At 44.0% G+C, this 18626-nt stretch overlaps 1 long non-coding RNA gene across 1 annotated transcript in view; it reads right to left on the reverse strand.

The window, feature by feature from the left end:
• Positions 1-1369: 1369 nt before the first annotated feature.
• LOC147995154 (uncharacterized) overlaps positions 1370-18626 on the reverse strand; it is a 32177-nt gene continuing 14920 nt past the window's right edge. Inside the window, exon 3 of the long non-coding RNA XR_015687283.1 lies at positions 1370-2311. This is a non-coding gene — a long non-coding RNA (uncharacterized LOC147995154). The remainder of the gene's footprint in view (positions 2312-18626) is intronic.

An 18626-nucleotide genomic window follows, 5' to 3' on the forward strand; every position in this document is an offset into this window, starting at 1 on the left:
AGCCAAAAATCTGTACTTAATTGAGCACATAAAAAACAGACAGGAAGTCTGTTTCCTCACAGAGATACTGTGTTTTACAGACTCTGACTTGTCCCACACAGACAGGGATTATTGTATTTTTGATATGGTCCTGGTTTCAAGATGTCCCTTTCCTATCAGCTGGAACCAGCATAGATAGAGATGTTTGCTTACCAAGTATTAGCTTAGCCTGGAGTTGCTTTTGATTCTGTCACAAAAATCTTGACCTTTCTGGCTACATGAGCAACAGAGAATTTAGTATTTGTTGCATGTACTGAAAAAGATAGACACACTCTTCAGAGAAGCCTGCCATACCACTCATCCAGTTGCATGGACTCTCTGAGGTTGTTTTGGGAAATATTCATGCTGCCTGTGTGACTTCTGTATAGACCCACCCTCCTCTCCTTTGGGAGTCCACAGTTTCCTGAGAGTTCTCCAGTTACAAAGGCCAAGGAGTCTCTTGTCTGCAGATTGGGAACTGCCCCAACTGTCTTTCCACCATTTTAGATCCATCTTTGTGTGCTTCCTCCTTTTGGAGTAACGCTTCCCATTCTTGAGTAATGATAATTCAATTTCTAAGACTACAAACATAGATATTTGGAGTCAAGCTTCCTTTCTTTAGATGAGGGAAGTAAGATGAAATGGTTTGGTGATTGTCCCTGTCTCTCCTACCTCAGGGACAGAGGACTCTAGTTGCAGAGACACAAGGGAAGCCCGGTTCTTCTCTTCTTTTGTGAGTAGCCAAACGAACTCAGCTGTTTTCCTGCCCAAAGGATGGGTGTGTGAGACAGGGTTTCTGGGGTTCTAAGTCCCTTTATGTTACTTGTCTAGTACGTGGGATGTGTGAGAAACTTCCTCTCTGTTTTCAGCAACCTAGCATCACAAAGTCATCGTGGGCCTAAGCAGGGGCCTAATCCCACTCAGAAGTTGAGAGAGAGAGAGAGAGAGAGAGAGAGAGAGAGAGAGAGAGAGAGAGAGAGAGAGAGAGAGAGAGAGAGAGAGAGAAAACTGTGTAATTGCTAAGCTGAAAGTAACCAAGTCTTTGCCTAATACCCAGCATTACAGAAATGCAAGCCCATTGTCAGTTACCGGTATGCCTAGCCTCCAACTGGAATTCTCTACTACTCTGGGCAAATCATCTCATGCAGGGGAGATGCACCACACTACAGAGTGCACTACAGCCTTTGGTCTGGAACTGAAGTTTAACAGTGTCTTCTTTAGTGACCACCCAGTCCAGGCTCTCTGTTGGGAACTTGATCAATGGGAATGAGAGGCTTCAGTTCAATCTCAGTTCCTCTCACTGGTCTCTGATTATTTGGCACTGTCTTCAAAGGAGTAAACCTAACAGGAAGCAAGTGATCTCTAGTTTTATTTGGAGAGCAGACCCCAGTTCAATTATTATACAGGAGACTTGCAGGGGGCTGAGTATCTCAGACAATCCAGCTGGTTTTGGGTGGGGAGTGGGGTACACACTCTTACTTCTGCGGGGACAACTGTTGCAGATTTTCTTCACAGTGGCTTGGTACCAACCCCTGCACACAGAAAAGTTATGGCAACATTGATGGTTTACTGTCAAGGTCTTTCTGTATCAGGGGTCTTATGGGGTCATCCTTATTTCATCCTCCAACTCACTGCCCCATAGGTTTTATTAACCTTATCTATGAATGAGGGAGGAATAGACAAGGTAGGGATACATAGTGGTTAAGGGTGTGGGTTCTATAGCTAGGCTGCCTGATCTCATTTCGTACTAGCTGCACCAGACTAGGCAAGTTCATTAAATTTCCTATCCCTCAGTTCCTCATCTGTAAAATGGGGGCCACCATTGCATGATTGTTAGTATATGTGAAGTTCTGAGAGTGATGTCTGGCATGTTCTGAGTTAACTAATATTATTACTTAATGATATCAATTAATAATGTTAGTAGTGGTAACAGAAAGGTAAATGAGCCTGGAGAGAAAGCTCAGTCAGTAAAATATTTGCCACAGCAGTCTGAGGACCCGAGTTCAATACCCCATGTAAAAGGCTGGGCTTGGCAGTGCTGTAACCCCAGCCCTGGGGAGAGGGAGAGAGGAGGAGTTGTGGGACTTGCTTGCCAGGCAATTTAGCAAAGTCTAGGGAGCCCTGGGTTTATTGAGAAATCCATCTCAAAAAATAAGGTGGTGCAGAGCTAGCAATAGGACTCAGAGAATACAGGAGCTTGTCGCCAAGCCTGATAACATGAGGTTGACGCCCATGTCCCAAATCCCAGGAAAGAACTGAGTTCTGCAAATCCTTCAGCCATGTGCCACATTCCCTGTGAACACAAAATAAATAAGACGTGGTTTAAAAAATTACAAGGTGTACATGCACTTACCTACACACACATATATATTTGCACATATAAATTCATGTGCATATATATGCACACATATCTATACATGTACATACATATGCACACATATCTATACATGCACTTGCATATATATGCACACATAACTACATGCACATACATGTATATGTACACATATCTATACATGCACATATTTACACATACATACACACTCATGCATATGCACATACCTACGCACACATGCAAACACATGCACATACATGCCCACATGCACCTACATACATACATATAAACATATATATACACGCACCAAACAAAAAAATGAAGTCCTATTACTTCAGCTTTCAGTTAACGTTTTAGTTTTCGGTATGCTCGGTGATGTGTAATCATGTTTAAAATTCTATAGGACTTAATAAAATGTAGCCAAGTAGCTCTGGGCACAGAGCTCACATGCAGCACTCAGCTGAAGAGACTTGACATTCCTGAATCTTAAAGCAGAGACTCCATGGGACTCTTGTGTTTCAGTGCAGCATGTAGTATTGTGGCATGGGTATATGTAAGAGACTCCAAACACTGCAAAGTTCCTGAAGTAACTTTCCTGGTCAGACAGGACATCTGCAGTTGCTGTAAAGTAGGTTTGGAAAGAAAGTTCTGGGAATTGTAACATGGTCCCCCAAGAGTCTGGAACCTGATGACCTCAAGTCATTCTTAAGGTGAGTCCTTGGCAGACTGAAGCAAGCAGGCAAGGCGGGATAAAACCTGCAGAGGTGAGTGTGTGCGTGTGAGAGAGAGAGAGAGGCCAGCATGTGTATGGTCATAGATATTTATAGAGCTATAACATGAGAGACATGTGTGACAAGGAGACTATCTAGTGATACTTTTTAGTTTTCAAAATAAAGAAATTAGGCACACACCCTAACTCACATTTATAATGCCAGCCCTTTGAGGCCAAGGCTGATGGATTGCTGCAAGTCTGAGGCCTGACTGGTCCACAGAGACCCTGTCTCAGAGAAGCAACAATAAGAAAAACGCAAGGGATTAATTGGTAAAGTCTATTCTTTAGCCCATTCCTTATTGCTCTGCCTATCAGCCATTACCTGGTTCACAGTCTGCATGTTCAGAAGGGCTAGAGAAGATGAATTTCTGAGTGACACACCAGAAAAGAATCTCCTTCTAGAATTGTGGGTGTGGCCTCTGCCCTATGGGTGTGGTCATCCCCTAAGGAAGGGAAGGCACTTTTTAGTCGGAGGTTCAATGAGAAGGAACCAACTTTGTAAGAACTGGGCAGAAGGACTGATTGTTATCGGCAACACTCAGACTAAGATAATACGGCAGTAGGCTGAGAAGCAGCTTGCAGGGGTGTGGGTTGGGAACCAGAAGTTGAGTAGCTATGGCTTGAGAGCAATTGTCACCCACAGAATTCTTGACAGAAGGATGGGCTGTGACTTAATGCCCTTGTCAACATGAAACAGAGTGTGAAAGAGTTTTCACTCTGAAAAGAATTCTTTCCTCTGAGACTCCCGGGGACACCAAAGTCCTTATGAAGATCAGAACTTGGCATTTGCAGCTGCACCAAGAGTAGAAGAGCCTTGGCTGGGATTTCCCACATGTGGAGATGAGCAGAGACAAATGGCCCGGAAGCCATCCTTGCAGTTTCAAGGGAACTGCATTGGCAGCAATGACAGAAAAGTGGCCTGCTCTACTTTAGATGTGGCTAAGCAAGGCACTAGTTGCAAGGCTTCTCCCTGGAGCGGAAGCTGCAGCAGACACAACAGTCGTCTGGAGGACTCACACCCGCAGCCGGGAGGACATTTCCGTGGTTCCCTTCCAACATGACTGACTCCTTCCAAGAACTGTGACAGTTCTGTTCTCTACCTTCTCCCTTCCCAAGAGAAGCTCTCATTTTGGTCATCCTCCTGCTCCAACTGTGTCATTTATTTTGAATGGTCAGGTGCAGATGACTGGGTTGCTGGTTTACATAAACAGCCACATGCTGTGCTCACTCAGAGTTGGATGAGGCAGGGGAATGACTAACAAAGGCATAGGATGCACCTGGCATTCTGAGCCGTCCTTTAAATTTATTTTTTTCCTTTTTGCTAGTCTGGGCTGCTTTCTTTCCCTGGGTTGGCATGGGGTCACTCATAATAAACTCAGTTCCCAGATTCCATGTAGTTGGAAGGTTCTATGAAGTTGCAGGGGATGATACAAAGAACTGAAGGCACTAATCTTAAATATATTTTTGAGACAGGATCTTACTAGATTCACCAGGATGGTCCAGAACTCAGTGTGTGGCTCAAATGGGTCTCAAATTTGTGACTCACACGATTCAGCTTCCTCTGTTCCGAGATTTCAAGTGTAAGGCACCATTGCTGGCCAAGAACTAACTTCTCATTCTTACTTCCCTTAATGGAATGGGATGTTTTCTTGCATCCTCCAACCTGGTGCCTGGCGTGTGAGTGTGCACCAAGCAGCTGTTCAAACGATGGTCAGAGAATATTCCTGGGAAGGATGTGTCAGTGAGCTGAAGGACCCACGTCTCTAGACAGGGTGCTCATCTCAGCCCAGTCAGCTGAGGGACGTTTCTGTCGTCTTTATGCCTCAATTATCTTAGGCCCATGATATACAGAGCCAATCCTTTATTCACATTGGTTTAATATTCACAGTGCATTCACAATGGTTTAACATGCTGTCCAGGGGTTTAGAGTTCATACCCTTCTTTCAATCATTGCATGTTGAGATGGGGTCTGTCTACTCGGTTGGAATAAGCAGTGTGACCTTGCCTATCTTGTTCACTGCCATGCCTTTGCTCATCTGTATCATACTGACTAATGCCTGGTATTTAATTACTAACCCAGATGGGTATGCTTCTGACGGATAAGATTCTGTGATCAGAAGGACATGGACCAGCAGGCATAAGGTCCATCATCACCTTATGTGTGAAGAAACAGGCACTCAGGTGGGAAGTGACTCTCTAAAGGTTGTTATAAGCTAGTACTGTGTGTGTGTGTGTGTGTGTGTGTGTGTGTGTGTGTGTGTGTGTGTGTGTGTGTGTTCTAGCCCCTCTGGGACTAGATCCTTTTAGAACTGTGTCCCCCAGTTCTTGGTTCCTCTGCAGCACTTACAGCCTTCCCATTGGATGGCTGACTTCAAAAGACCATTGTTTCTCCCATGCATGTTCTAGAAAGTGATGGCCTGCATCTGAAACTCATAAGCTATTTGCGACAAAAAAAGTGTTAGGAATTTGGCTAAGACAACAATTATTTTGTCAACCAGTAATAGAACTTCCAAAGAGACTAATTTTAATGTGATGGAATTAACTTTCTAGTACACAGTGTTATTTTCCAATTTTACACATGACAATTTAATTTCCTGGTCATTAAGAACTACATTTTAGAGTCATTATTAATTATTTAATAATACTTCTGACTAAAGTGGAACTGCAGCTTTTCTCTTAGTACTTGCTGTTCATATAGACTAAGTAAAAGAATAATTGAGACTGTTTGCATACAAAGTTATAAAAATAACTTTAATCCTATTACTTCAGAAACACGTATCAATTCTATGTTTAATTCTTACCTGAGAGCCATATCTGCTAAGTTAAAAAAAAAAGGAACAAACAGTTTTTATAAAGTAGTTGGGGAAAGAAAAGTCACAATGTCTCTATTGTGTGTGTCTTTACCGGGTTACAGTTTCTATGTGTGAATAAAGTCACAATGTCTCTATTGTGAGTGTCTTTACCAGGTTACAGTTTCTATGCATGAATATTTCTGCACTAGCCAATGTTCCTGTTACAAGAAGAGGTGATGGGAAAAGAGGAATCTAGTCTTCAGTGCTCCTCCAAGCAGACTTCAGCACATGGGCTTCTAACTCAACCTCATTCCAGCTGCAAAAACATGATTCAGGTGCCTACTCCATGTCATGTGTTGTGCTGTGCCCTTCAGGAGGTATTACAACAATGTGTACCCGCAATGATGGGCAAGAACACCTGGAGAAATCTCCTAGAAGCCACTCCTGCATCTGGGGCCATGGAAGAGGAGAGCCAAGCTCCATGTGTTTGGGGAATCTGGGACGACAAGACAGACACCAATGGCGCCTCTTGCCCATTCTTTTTTTTTTTTTTTTTGTCTCATTACTTTGTGTAATTGACCTGTATAGGTTGCCAAACATCTTCCAAAAGCACGTTTTGATGTTGCAGTGTTCTATGCACCTGTTTTCATATTTTGCCTTTCTGTTGCCAGACCTTGGGTTAATTTTTCTTTATTTGCATCCCACATCAACCACTGCAAACGTGTTAGATGCTTCTCGATTGTGGTTTAGAAAATCTAAATTTAATCCTGCATGGTTTGGTGACCTGTTAGAGTTACATATTCTATCTTCAGTGCCAGAACTAATTGACTATAGTGACTTAAAAATACAATATTTCTGATTTGCAAAATATTTGAAGATTTCCACACATGGTTGCATTGCTGGCTAATTATTATTGCTAGCCTTACTGAATTGAGAACCACCTAGGAGATTGGCAAGTTACAGTCAGGGTATGTCTGTCAATAAGGGTATTTTTAGACAGGACTATCTGAGGGGGGAAGAGCCACTTCCGTGGGTGACACTGTCCCTCCTCTAGTGGCTCAGATGGGATAAAGGGGAAAAGAAAGCCTGGGAAGAGCCACCATTTTCCTTCTCTTGGCTCCTGGATGTCAAGATGTGAACCATGAAGTGCTCTCCATGCTGGGCTCACCAGGCCACAGTGGGCTGACACCTCTGAAACTGTGAGCCCAACAAATTCCCTCCAAGTTCTTTATGTCCTGTACTGTACTATACAGAAATGAGAAAAATAACACAATTAGGTTAAAGTGTGGGAATAAATTCTATGCAACATTTAGCAAGGGAATTTTGTAGGTGAACACAAGTGAGAAAATACTTAATATACTATAGCTTTCCCCAGCTGACTCCCAAGCTTTCAGGAAAATCTTTCTTTTCTGTCAGTTATGCTTCAAGCTCTGAAGAAAAGAACAGTGAGAGACGGCAGTGGCAGCCAGAACTCCATCCCTGCCATCTTAAAGCCAAACTCAGAAGCTCCATCCCAAGCTTTCCAGTTAGCCCACCGTGTCCAGGTGTCGGGGCTCAGGGGACTTCTCACTGCTCTTGGGAGCCACTGGCCACAGCAACAGTCGGATAGGCAGTAGGTATTGAAGTGAGGGCTTTGCAGAGGAAGCCAGGGAGAAGGGCTGGATGCTCTCAGTCGTGTGACTTTGTGCTTGGAAGTCCCTTTCAAGTTATCCTTGGAGATTCAAGGTAAAACCTCCAGAAAGCCACCCCTCCACATTGCCCAGCCACAAGTGTTGGTCGCTTCAACTCTTCTCACCCCTTTCTGGGGGGTGGGGGAAGTGGACATTCCCTTTTCTTCTAGACTTGTTAGAGACTTCTTGTGTGAGTCCTTGCATGGGGATCTTTTTCCTACAACAGAAATAAGGTCTAGAAAGCTAAAATTTCCTCAAAACCCAAGTTTACCAGATTCCTTACTGGTATGTACTTAACATCAGTTTAGCCTTAGTTCGGTTGGGCTGTCCAGGGCAGCACTCGGTCCTCAGCTTCTTCCCTTAACGATTACTCATTGTGTGGATATTAGACTGTCTCGTGTTTCTCTCTGTGGATTTAAAATTGCTTGGGTGACAGGAGAGGTCGGTGTCTGCCCCACGGCCCAACAAGAGCTTTCCTCTTCCTCTCCATGTTGAAGGCTCGGGACTAACCGCTTGGTGCGTAACGACCCTTTCAGCTCCTCCTCCATCTCCTCAGAGGTCCTTGAGAGCCACCAGCTTAGAATATTTCCTGGAGTTCTCCTCAAAAAGGAGCTGTCTCCTGCATCCTCATCTGCTCGAATCCCATCTCGAAGCTCAGTACGTGGTTCTTCCGTGTCGGACGGACACCTTTCGCCTTCTCTCCTCCCAGAGGGTTCTGCTTCCCACACAAGGTGCTGCGCCGCTCAGGTTGTCTGCGGTCAAGTTACACATTGGCGTCCAGGATAGTTCTGTCCTTGAATGGATCCCATGCAGCTGCCAGCGTCTGTTTCTCTCCCGTGCAAGTGCTCTTACAAATTGCTACAGTTGTCCCGCGTCACCACCTCTGCAAGATTAGCTGAAGGCCATCAATTCCAGGGTCTGCACCCCGGGAACCTCCTGTGCCCAGTTCATTTCTGACCTTCATGGCCCAGGTCCCAGATTTTCCCAGGACTCAAACCAGTGCAGCATTTACCTTTCTTCTTTCTTTGATTGGGTATAACATTTGAAATAAAGTCTTCCAAATAAACTGACTGTGTTAACTTCTCTGTGGTAAGATATTTTCTAGCTTCGACACATTATATTCCAGATTTTTGGTGTCTGACAGACCACTTCCCTAATCTGATAACAGAGTAAGTGGTTCAATCTGGATACAAATCTGGAAACATTTCTATGCAGGAGGCAATTGAAGCCGTTTGAACAATGAGTTCATTTGTAAGTATAAAAGAAAATGTAGCTGGTGATAAATTGTACACAATCTGGTGATAAATTGTACACAATCACACTGGCTTAGGCAACTCTGTTGTTGGTTTCCACCATTGAAGTGTTCACCACGGTGATATTTACAGAGTCATAAAACACATAAAAACTCTCCCTTAGAATAAAGTTTGCAGCGAATAGTGAGCAGAGATTTCTTTCAAGCAGACCTAGGTTTTACATTTTAGTTCTATTTTTTGCTATAGAAGAAAAGTAAAGATTGGCTAGTTTCATTCTTTTGAGTCTCAGCTTCCCCATATGTGTGTGTAAGTGTGTGTGTGTGTGTGTGTGTGTGTGTGTGTGTAGTGTAGTGTATTTATTGAGGTTGCTCTTCTAAGTGTAAATTAACTGATAAAACACATGTATAATGCCTATAAAAGTATCCAGTAATTAGCACCACTAAAATGGTACCAGTTACAAGAAAACACATGGTTTAAATATTTGTAGTATGTATACATCTGTGCATATTTTATAAGACTTTCGTTTCTACAGTCTTAGTTCATTACTGGCCACAGGTCGTGTTCCTACTCAGATGGGTGATTGGCATTAGAGAAAGAAGTCTAGTGTTGCAGGACTGTTCTTCAAGTTCCTGCTGGTCAGACGAGAGCTGCTGAGTCAGCGTTAGTGATTTTCAGTCCACGGAATGTGGATCTCCACACTCACCAACAGTTTTAGTGTATTTTGTATGGCATGTGTTTTTCCTTGAGAAATTCCTTCTGATGACGTGAGTATTAGTCAAAAATTCAACTGCAAACCTTGATTAATCCTGTAGTTGTGCTTTTGTTCAATAGTTATTAGAGATGACATATGACTAAATGTCTTAATTTTCTCAAATTTTGAATAATCGACAGTAGTAAGAGCCAGTTTTCTCCTCCCCGGAGGATAGAGCTCTCCCACAGTTGAAGCCATTATCTTTGGTCAACATGGCAACTGTAGGAGGGAATCTGAGAAATCCAGACCCCGAGTAGGAGGGTTAAGAAAGCAGATGTAGTGGCCTGTTAAATTTCCAAATCCTCCTTACTTCGGTATTTGAAAATGGCCAGCTACACTGGATACGTGCTTTAGAATGCTCCTTTACTGCAGTCAAGAGATGAAGGAGTCCACAGGAGTCTACCCATTGTGGCAAGTGTGAACCCTTCTATCAGCTAAGAATACAAATTTCCTTTCCCAATGCTCATGCATCTCCTGGGACATGAGAAGGCTGGTAAAGTTTTTAGCGGTGACAAGCACACGAAGATTTTAATGCAGTTTTGTGCTTCTTCCAGCCAATTTCTCAGTTACTGTGTTTGTGAAAAATGGGGTTTTGCCTATGGCTCAGTAAACAAAAGAAGAACCTTCTCCTGCCCTCACTATAGTGGAGCCTCTTAGGATTGGCCGTCCTTTGAAAATGACCGTCATGATGTGTTATAAAACAAGTCATTCGCACTGGATGTGCTTTGTTTCTGATGACATTTACAGGAGGGCCTTGACTTCTTGCAGAGTGAATTCATGTTCAAGTCACCCTTCGAAAAAGTCAAGTTCTGTTTCTTGCCTCTGAGATAGTCTCTGGCCTTAGAGGTGCTTATTTTCCCCCCCTCTACATGATTATTTGAAAGTTAACATAGCCTTTGTTCCTCATGGTTCTACTCCATGGCAGGAGCAGACGTTGATTCCTTTGAGAGCTGTGAGGTCTCAAAGTGAGCAGTTCACTTTGCTTCCCAGAACACAGAGCCTTTAGCAGCATTGACATGTCCACCTTTAAAGGGCGATGGGGAGGGAGAAGGCCAGGAAAGATAAACACGAGGGCGATACATTGTCCCTGCAGGTCACATCTAATGCCAGTCACTCAGTAGCTTTCATCAGACAAGTGATCTCAGCATTGATATTGTGAGACTCCCCATGTGAGGCTTATTTATACCTTAAACGTGTCTCAGGGTCATTATTTCTGTTTTATTTTTTTTTCTGATGAGGAATGTATCTATTAGTATCTAGCGGCTCCTTGCTACATTGTGCTCTCCTCACACTATCCACATGGGCTCGAAAGCCTGGTTGATCTCTTTGTTGTTGTTCTAAAGCACTGATGTGAACATGTCAAATGGCTCGGTGGTTGATCTGGCGTAAGTAACTGAAAATGTGAATGCTTATCTGAACTCAATCTGAACCGCCCTCAGTTTTCTTGGGTCTACGGAATTGGAACTGAAATCTCATGGAAACTGGCTTTCTCAAGAAAAATTTGGGTGAGCCAGGAATACTGTGAAAGCAGCCTTCCCTATGGTGTTTTGGCAAGCTTGACTCTGGCCTCAGACCGAACCAGGAAGTTCAGAGGTGAAGGAGAATGAGCAAGAATAAAATAATGGTAACTGATCTTTTTTTTTCTACTTCAGAAAGGTTCAGTTCAAATATTTTTTAAAGAGTGTGTTGAGTCAATTTTAGCAGCAACTCCAGGCCTCATTTGTGCGTTAGGAGATGCAGGGTCTCCCAGCCCATCTGAGGTGACGAGGGCAGTCTTCAAGCCTCCTCTACATTTTGAACATAAGTAAGTATCCTTTGTTTTGTTTTTTCTTGTTTTGTTTTGAAACCACAAAGACCATAACATAACGAGTCGGTTCTATTTTCATTTATTTTGCTTGACTTTAGTGATGATGTAAATGTTTCAATTAACAACTTTCTACCAGTGTGTGGTGGCACATACCTTTAAACCCCAGCACTTGGGAAACAGAGACAGGTAGATCTTTGTGAATTCAAGGCCAACATGGTCTACACAGTGAGTTCTGGGACAACCAGGTCTACACAGAGAGATTCTGTCTCACAAACAAACTTCCCTTTCTATGACTTCATTCAAACTGTTGCCATTAGGTGAATGTGTCTCTCCATGCACTTAGAGCGTATGCCACACCACTAGAGTCTGAGTGTCCATATGATCACAAATGGTATTGGGTTACTGTGGTAACACCCAAGGGAAATTCATGTGCTGCCCATGATCAAACCCATGCTTTTAACACTCTCCCCTCAGTGCTGCTCTTTGCTTCCTCTGACTTCTCTTATCATGCAGCTCTGACTTAACATTCCTCAGCTGCCATGAGCCCCACCAGGCTGTAAAAGGTGATTCTGAAAGGCAAGGCATATTTGAATAAGCCGTGATGATGTCGTCTTATGTAATATTCTCTTCAGTGCTCACCAGCAATCATGTGAGGAGAATATAAACTGTCCTTGCGTCACTGTTTGAAGGGACGGAAACTCACGGAATGCCAATCACTTGCCTTATTTATAAGGGTGAAGCAAAAACTCAAATCCTGCCCTTTGGCTTTCAGTTTAGGGCTTTCAGAGTTATAGCGCCAATGGCCTACAAGTAGGGAGAACACCCGGTCTGACCATTCAAAAATTACTCGTAGGCACACTTTTAATCCTGGCAAGCAGGAGACTGAGGTAGACAAATCTCTATGAGTTCAAGGCCAGCCTGGTCTAAGCAGAAAGTTTTAAGCTAGCCATAGCGAGAGCTCATCTCAAAAACCAAATTATTCAAAAGGAACTTCTACCTAGAAAGAAGCATCATTCTGAACAAACAATAGCTCCCAGGTACCAGTAGGCAGCCTTATTGCAAAAAATATGGAAGACCGGCTGTGAAGATGGCTGTTGGTAAAGTGCCTGCCACACAAGGATGAGGTACTAAGCGTTGATCCCCAGTACCCGGTGTAAAGCCGGATGTGGTAGAGCATGCTGTGACTCTAGTGCTTAGAGTAGGGGACAGGTAGACCCATGCTGTCATCGGGCAGCCAGTCTAGAGGAATCAGTGAGTTCCAGGTGCACTGAGAGACTGTCTCAAAAAATAGAGTTGAGAGGTTGGGGGTTTAGCTCAGTGGTAGAGCACTTGCCTAGCAAGTGGCCCTGGATTCAGTCCTCAGCTCCGGGGAGGTGGGGTGGGGGGGTGGGAGACAAAATAACAGAACATAAGGTTGAGAGAGTTTGGGGAAGACAGTCAGTGTTGACCTCTGGCTTTTTCCATGCACACACCTGCACATAACCCCCCCCACACACACACACACACAAACACACACACTCACGAATGCATGCGAGCATACACGCATGAGTTAGGGTGTTCCTTCAAACAGCTGTTCTGATTTGTGGGTGCTCAATAAATATCTGGTGACAGGCTATTGCTTGACATCTTATATTTACAGGGCTTCGCAGATAACAGGAGTTACAATGGTGATGGTTATTTCTGATCTGTGTTCCTGTGTCTTGTTTGCCACTCACATAACCCATGTTCCCTTCTGTTTGTTTTATGAGATAGAGACTTGCTATGAAGTCTAGGATGGCCTCAAGTCAACTGTCTTTCTAGGCTGGCCATGACCTTGTACTTCTGCCTCAGCCTCCCAAGTACTGGGATCACAGGCTTATGCCATTCCTGGTTCTATGTTTACTTTTGCATAGAGGCCGGGAAGTCTTTGTGTTGCAATATAGATATGTGTAAATCACAATAAACATAAGTATGCGATATTCTCGTGCTATTCTACAAAGTCAAAATTTATGAACATCTGAAAGTTTTCAAGTTTTGATGAAATTACTTCCCCCTCAATGGTTCTTACTTCATTGTTTTTTCTGGCCACCTTTTAAAAGTCATTCCCCTTTTGTGAACCAAAGGGCCAGATTTTGAATAAATGATGGCCTTTGGATCCTTCCTGTCTGTACTGTGATTTCACAGAGTCCTCCTCCATTAGCCTGGCCCCCATCTCAGACATTCATTTGGGATGTAGTCACATAGGCTGGGGCAGAGCTGGGAGGCAGAGAGGGGCAGAGAGGGGCAGAGAGGGATAACTTACAGACTGAAAGGTTGTCAGCCCCCTGAGGGGGGAAAAGCTGACCCTGTGTGGAAAAGAGTGAGATTTGGCTATGGCCAAATTAAAGTGTGTAAAGTTACTGAAAACATTCAAAGTGTGCAGGTTTCCACAGACAACCCCAAGGCAGGGTTAGCATGCAGTGCACCCAGGTAAGAGATAACCTAGCCTGACACTAACCCTGCCAGTAGTTGAGGGATAATATTTTCACTAGGGTGAACTGCTCTTGAACTGTTTCTGTAATTTATTTGGTGCAAACAGGCTTCCCTTTGACCTCAGGCGCGCATGTCTCATGGCTGCCCATTTGTTTACTGTAAAAACATGTTTATTCTCGCCAATGCAAGCCAAGTCCTCTTTCCCGTGGCGTCCTGTGTACCACAGCCTGATGATGAAGTATACTCCTGTTCCAAACCATGTCCCGTGTTTTCTTTGGACTTGCCCTCAAAAATCTACTGCTAAAAGCAACTCCCAGTGTTTCGTGACCTTTTCTGTGATGGCGCTTATCCTTTGTCCATGAAACGATTTCCTCTGTGCTGATTAAATGTCAAGTGCCCACGAGAACCTGCCAGAGTGTAGACCCTGGGCTAAGCATAAAAAGAGGAAAGGTGCCTGGATCTGAAGAAATCAAGTCCAGGAAAGTCACAAATCATTAAGGTCACATCTGCCATGCCAGTGGTTTGTCACTTGGCCTTCAGTGCACAGAGAAGGAAACTAGGACCTTGAGTGATCCTAGAGCTGACATCTTCCATGGAGACTCATTCATTCCTGAAATATTTCCTTGAGTGGCTGTTAAACCTCTCAAGAAACGTGCCAGTAACATCCAGGAAAAGAAGTGTCTCATCCTTTGCAAACCCTTTTTTTGTTTTTGTTTACTTGGACCTGCCCAATCCCGATTTGGAGTTGCCACAGAAAATTGTCTCAGATTCATTCTGTCTTTGACTGCAAACTCTCAGGATGCCAAGAGTCTAAGGATCAGATAAGCAGTTTAGAATCCACCCCCCTCCCCTTTATGATCATGGTGAGAAAAGAGAGAAGGGATCAATCACTAGATGGAGTTCACGTGATTACACTCAGGGGAGTGAGTGCTCATGGCACCATGTGGTAGGTATGTGGCAGGTGTGTGGCAGGTGTATACCAGATGTATACCAGGTGTATGGCAAGTGTATACCAGGTGTGTGGCAGGTGTGTACCGGGTGTATATCAGGTGTATACCAGGTGTGTGGCAGGTATGTGGCAGGTGTGTACCAGGTGTATATCAGGTATATACCAGGTGTGTAGCAGGTGGGTGGCAGGTATGTGAAATGACAAGAGCTCTTCTTCCTACTAATGCTTCCCTTCAATGGGGACTATTATAATTTACTCAACAACATGGATGTCTGATGTGAAGGTGACCTTCACAGGTGTCCTTTCTTGGGTGGTACACATACAGAAATACCTGTTCTAGGTCTGTCCATCAGCTCTTTGTATCAGACAGCTGAGAAGGACTGCTGACTCTCAGGAATAATACACTGACATTAATCAATGTGCAGTCTCTTGACAAGGGCTTTCTCTTATGTTATTCTGTCACCAGATATTTCTAAAAAGCACCTACAATGATCAGTTGGGAATCTGGATTTACCTCTAGAGTTTTTTTTTTCTTTTCTCTTTTTCGGAGCTGGGGACCGAACCCAGGGCCTTGCACTTGCTAGGCAAGCGCTCTACCACTGAGCTAAATCCCCAACCCTACCTCTAGGGTTTTAACACAAGATGTTTTTACTACTCTCCCTCACTTTTTCCTCTGCAATCCTCTCCAATCCCAGCGGTCAGCTCTGGTCTTCCAGTCATCCAATTTAGATTTTATGTTCAAGGATTGTAACCCACCCATATTTACAGTTAACTTCTGTATCTTTTCCTCAAGATCTAGTGTGTGTGTGTGGGGGGGGGGGTAAAACAAAAATACATGACATAAAATGTGCCCAGGAAGCTAGGTCATGAAATTGTATGTTTAAAGAATACCCATATCATGAGATAGGCCAGAAATTCATAATTCCAAACAAATGGTAAATATTTATTTTCCCTCTCGCATTCTAGGCATATTTTCTTCCCTCTACCCCAGTGTGTGATGCATGCTTGTGCACACGCACGCTCGTGTGTGTGTGTGTGTGTGTGTGTGTGTGTGTGTGTGTGTGTGTAGGAGGATGCCAGGCATCCGGCTCTACCAAGTCTCTGCGTTCTTCCCTTAAGGCAGGCCCCCCTGCTGAGCATGGAGCTTGCCATTGGCTCTGGCCAGCCAGAAAGCCCCAGTGGTTTTCCTGCCTCTGTACTGGGGTTACAGATGGGTCCCTTGGGTGCTGGAAATCCAAATGCAGGTCCTCGTGATTACACAACCAACTTTCTTCTTACCCAGTGAGCCCTCTCTTCAGGGCCCCAAAGTGTACTTCTGTCACTTCTGCTATGCGTTCACATGACAGAAAGAGGTCCGTCCAGGGAAAATGAATTGGTAAGGGCCACGCAACTTTGAAAGTTTGGCTCTCTCTTCAAAGGGAGAACTAAATATACGAAGTTTTAACTTGCTGTTATATTCAAGAATCCAACTGGTCAACTCTGCTGTGATAGAAATTGGGTTGGCCTTTTGGAACTTGGTTACTGCCTAAGAAATACTTTACCATAAGATCATACTTGTTCCAACTCAAGACCAACTGGAATGACCTAATATACACAAGTCCCCGTCCCATTGTCCTTGTCCGATGGCACACCTATTAGGAGAGATGCACGGGGTGAGACTAATGCCAGTTCTCGAGAATTTGGGCTCTACGGTCTGATGAGAACCAAGCTGTCAACCCTGCACTCCCTCCCTGTATTTTAGATTTCTCCTCACTCCAGTCTGAATCCATTTCTGCTTGTGAGTTTGTTTGCTTTCTTGCTTTGTTTTTTCCCCGCCACAGGGAGTCTCACTGTGTTGCTCTGGCTGGCCTCAAACATGCTATCCTTCTGTCTTGATTTCCTAAGAGCACATGACAGTGTGACCACTATCATTTCTACTATACACATACTGTCGTCTGCACGTGGCAATTCTAACTCATAGGATAAGAAATTGCCACATATCAAAGGCCAGCACGGATTAAACAAAACATCCCTCAAACTCTCGGGAAAGCATTTGGGGAGATGGCTCAGCGAGGAAGAACACTGGCCATACAAGCCGTGAGACCTACGTTTTGATCTTTAGAATCCATGTAAAAGCCAGACACAGTAGCACGGTGTCTACAGTCCCAGTGTACCTCTGTGGAAGAGAGGAGACAAAGCCAGGAGGCTCTCCTGAAGTTTAGGAACTCCGTAGTCTGGCTTATGCGGTAGGGAAGAGACCTTATCTCAAACAAGCTGGAAAGGTGGGGACTGACATCTGATGCCGGGAGATGTCTGCCGACCTTCATGTATGCACCATGACATGAGTGCACCTACATCTGTGCACATACACATCATACGCTAAAGAAATAGATTTCTGCATATTGCAGTAGAGATTATGTGAGTGTTTTTTAAACTTCCTTGTTAAAAGAGAAAGAAAGGAAGGAAGGAAGGAAGGAAGGAAGAAAGAAAGAAAGAAAGAAAGAGAGAGAGAGAGAGAGAGAGAGAGAGAGAGAGAGAGAAAGAAGGAAGGAAAGAAAGAGAGAAAGACCTACAGAAGAAATTTAAGGACTACCATGGCTTGAGGGATAGACCTAAAAAGAAGGACTCAAGACACCCATTTACATCAGTCGGAAGAGCTTCCTATGCTTGGGCTTTGGACTTAAGGTACAAATTTCAATTCAGGAAGACATCCATAACCATCAGGAATGTAGAAACAATTTGCTTAGGAAGTATGTCGTCTCTGTTCTAACTTTTGCTTCACTCTACTCCCTTGTTTTCTCAAGCACAAGCCCGGGTCCCCTGCCTCATGCTTCTTCAATAAACAAGGACATAAAATGGCCATCAAAACAATGGTGCTCGCCATTCTGATCACATTTTAAACCTAACATCCGAGGATGTAGCTAGGTTTAGACCCCGACCGGAAAAGAGTGAGGTCATGAACTGCATCGTGTTTGAGAGAGAATGGTCATTGTCAAGTGCTTTACTGGATGCCTGTCTGAGCCACACAGCACCATCTTAAAAAGCAGCATTCCACGCTCAGAAACGCTCGCTGACTCTGAAAGCGGGAACACCTCACCCCTGTGGGTGAGCACGGAGTCCAGGCATGGGATATGTTTCTATCTGTGCATGTGCAGTCTGAGTCCAAGTGTGTTATCAGATTCTTTTGTGGTCTTCCTGCGATCTGGGCCAAGTTGCTATGTACAAAAACAAACCAGATTGGTTTCCAGTTCCCTCCCCCAAAATCAGAGAAGGGGGAGACGGAACTGGTGCAGCTGTGGCAACAACCTTATTGTCAGAGAACAAGAGTATCCGATTTGGAAATACCTAGGAGACTAGGAAATAAAGAAGCATGGATTTCAGAGTGGGGTGAGGAGGTTGGGGATGGGAGAGGCTCCTCATCGAGTAAACTTTTGTTTTGATGCACATCTGTTGATAGGTTATTTTCTCCAAGAAAATAGGTATAAATTTACATCTCTTACACTATCTAGTTTAACTAGAATGATTGAGTTGTAGGATCCAGAGTGATATCACCCTGGGCCAAGTAGTTTTCACTGTCTGGGGAACAGTAAGCAGATCTTGTGTGGGCCTGCGATGGAGAATATCCCAGCATGCTCGGTAAGCATTCACCACACTGCACCCCACTGCCTCTCATGGGGAATCTGCCAGAAGCCCAAACCAATGTTTAGACTATTGACATTCATTCGGTTCCTCCCCCCTTCTGAGAGGTGCACTGAACTTCTAAGATCAAGTTGTTAGACAAGCAGAAACATTTGCACATTTCTGATCAGGGTATCTTTCATTTTATGCCAAAGATATAAATTTACGTCCAGT

Source organism: Rattus norvegicus, chromosome 4, assembly GCF_021556685.1.
Source record: "Rattus norvegicus strain SHRSP/BbbUtx chromosome 4, alternate assembly SHRSP_T2T, whole genome shotgun sequence".
Lineage (NCBI taxonomy): Eukaryota > Metazoa > Chordata > Mammalia > Rodentia > Muridae > Rattus > Rattus norvegicus.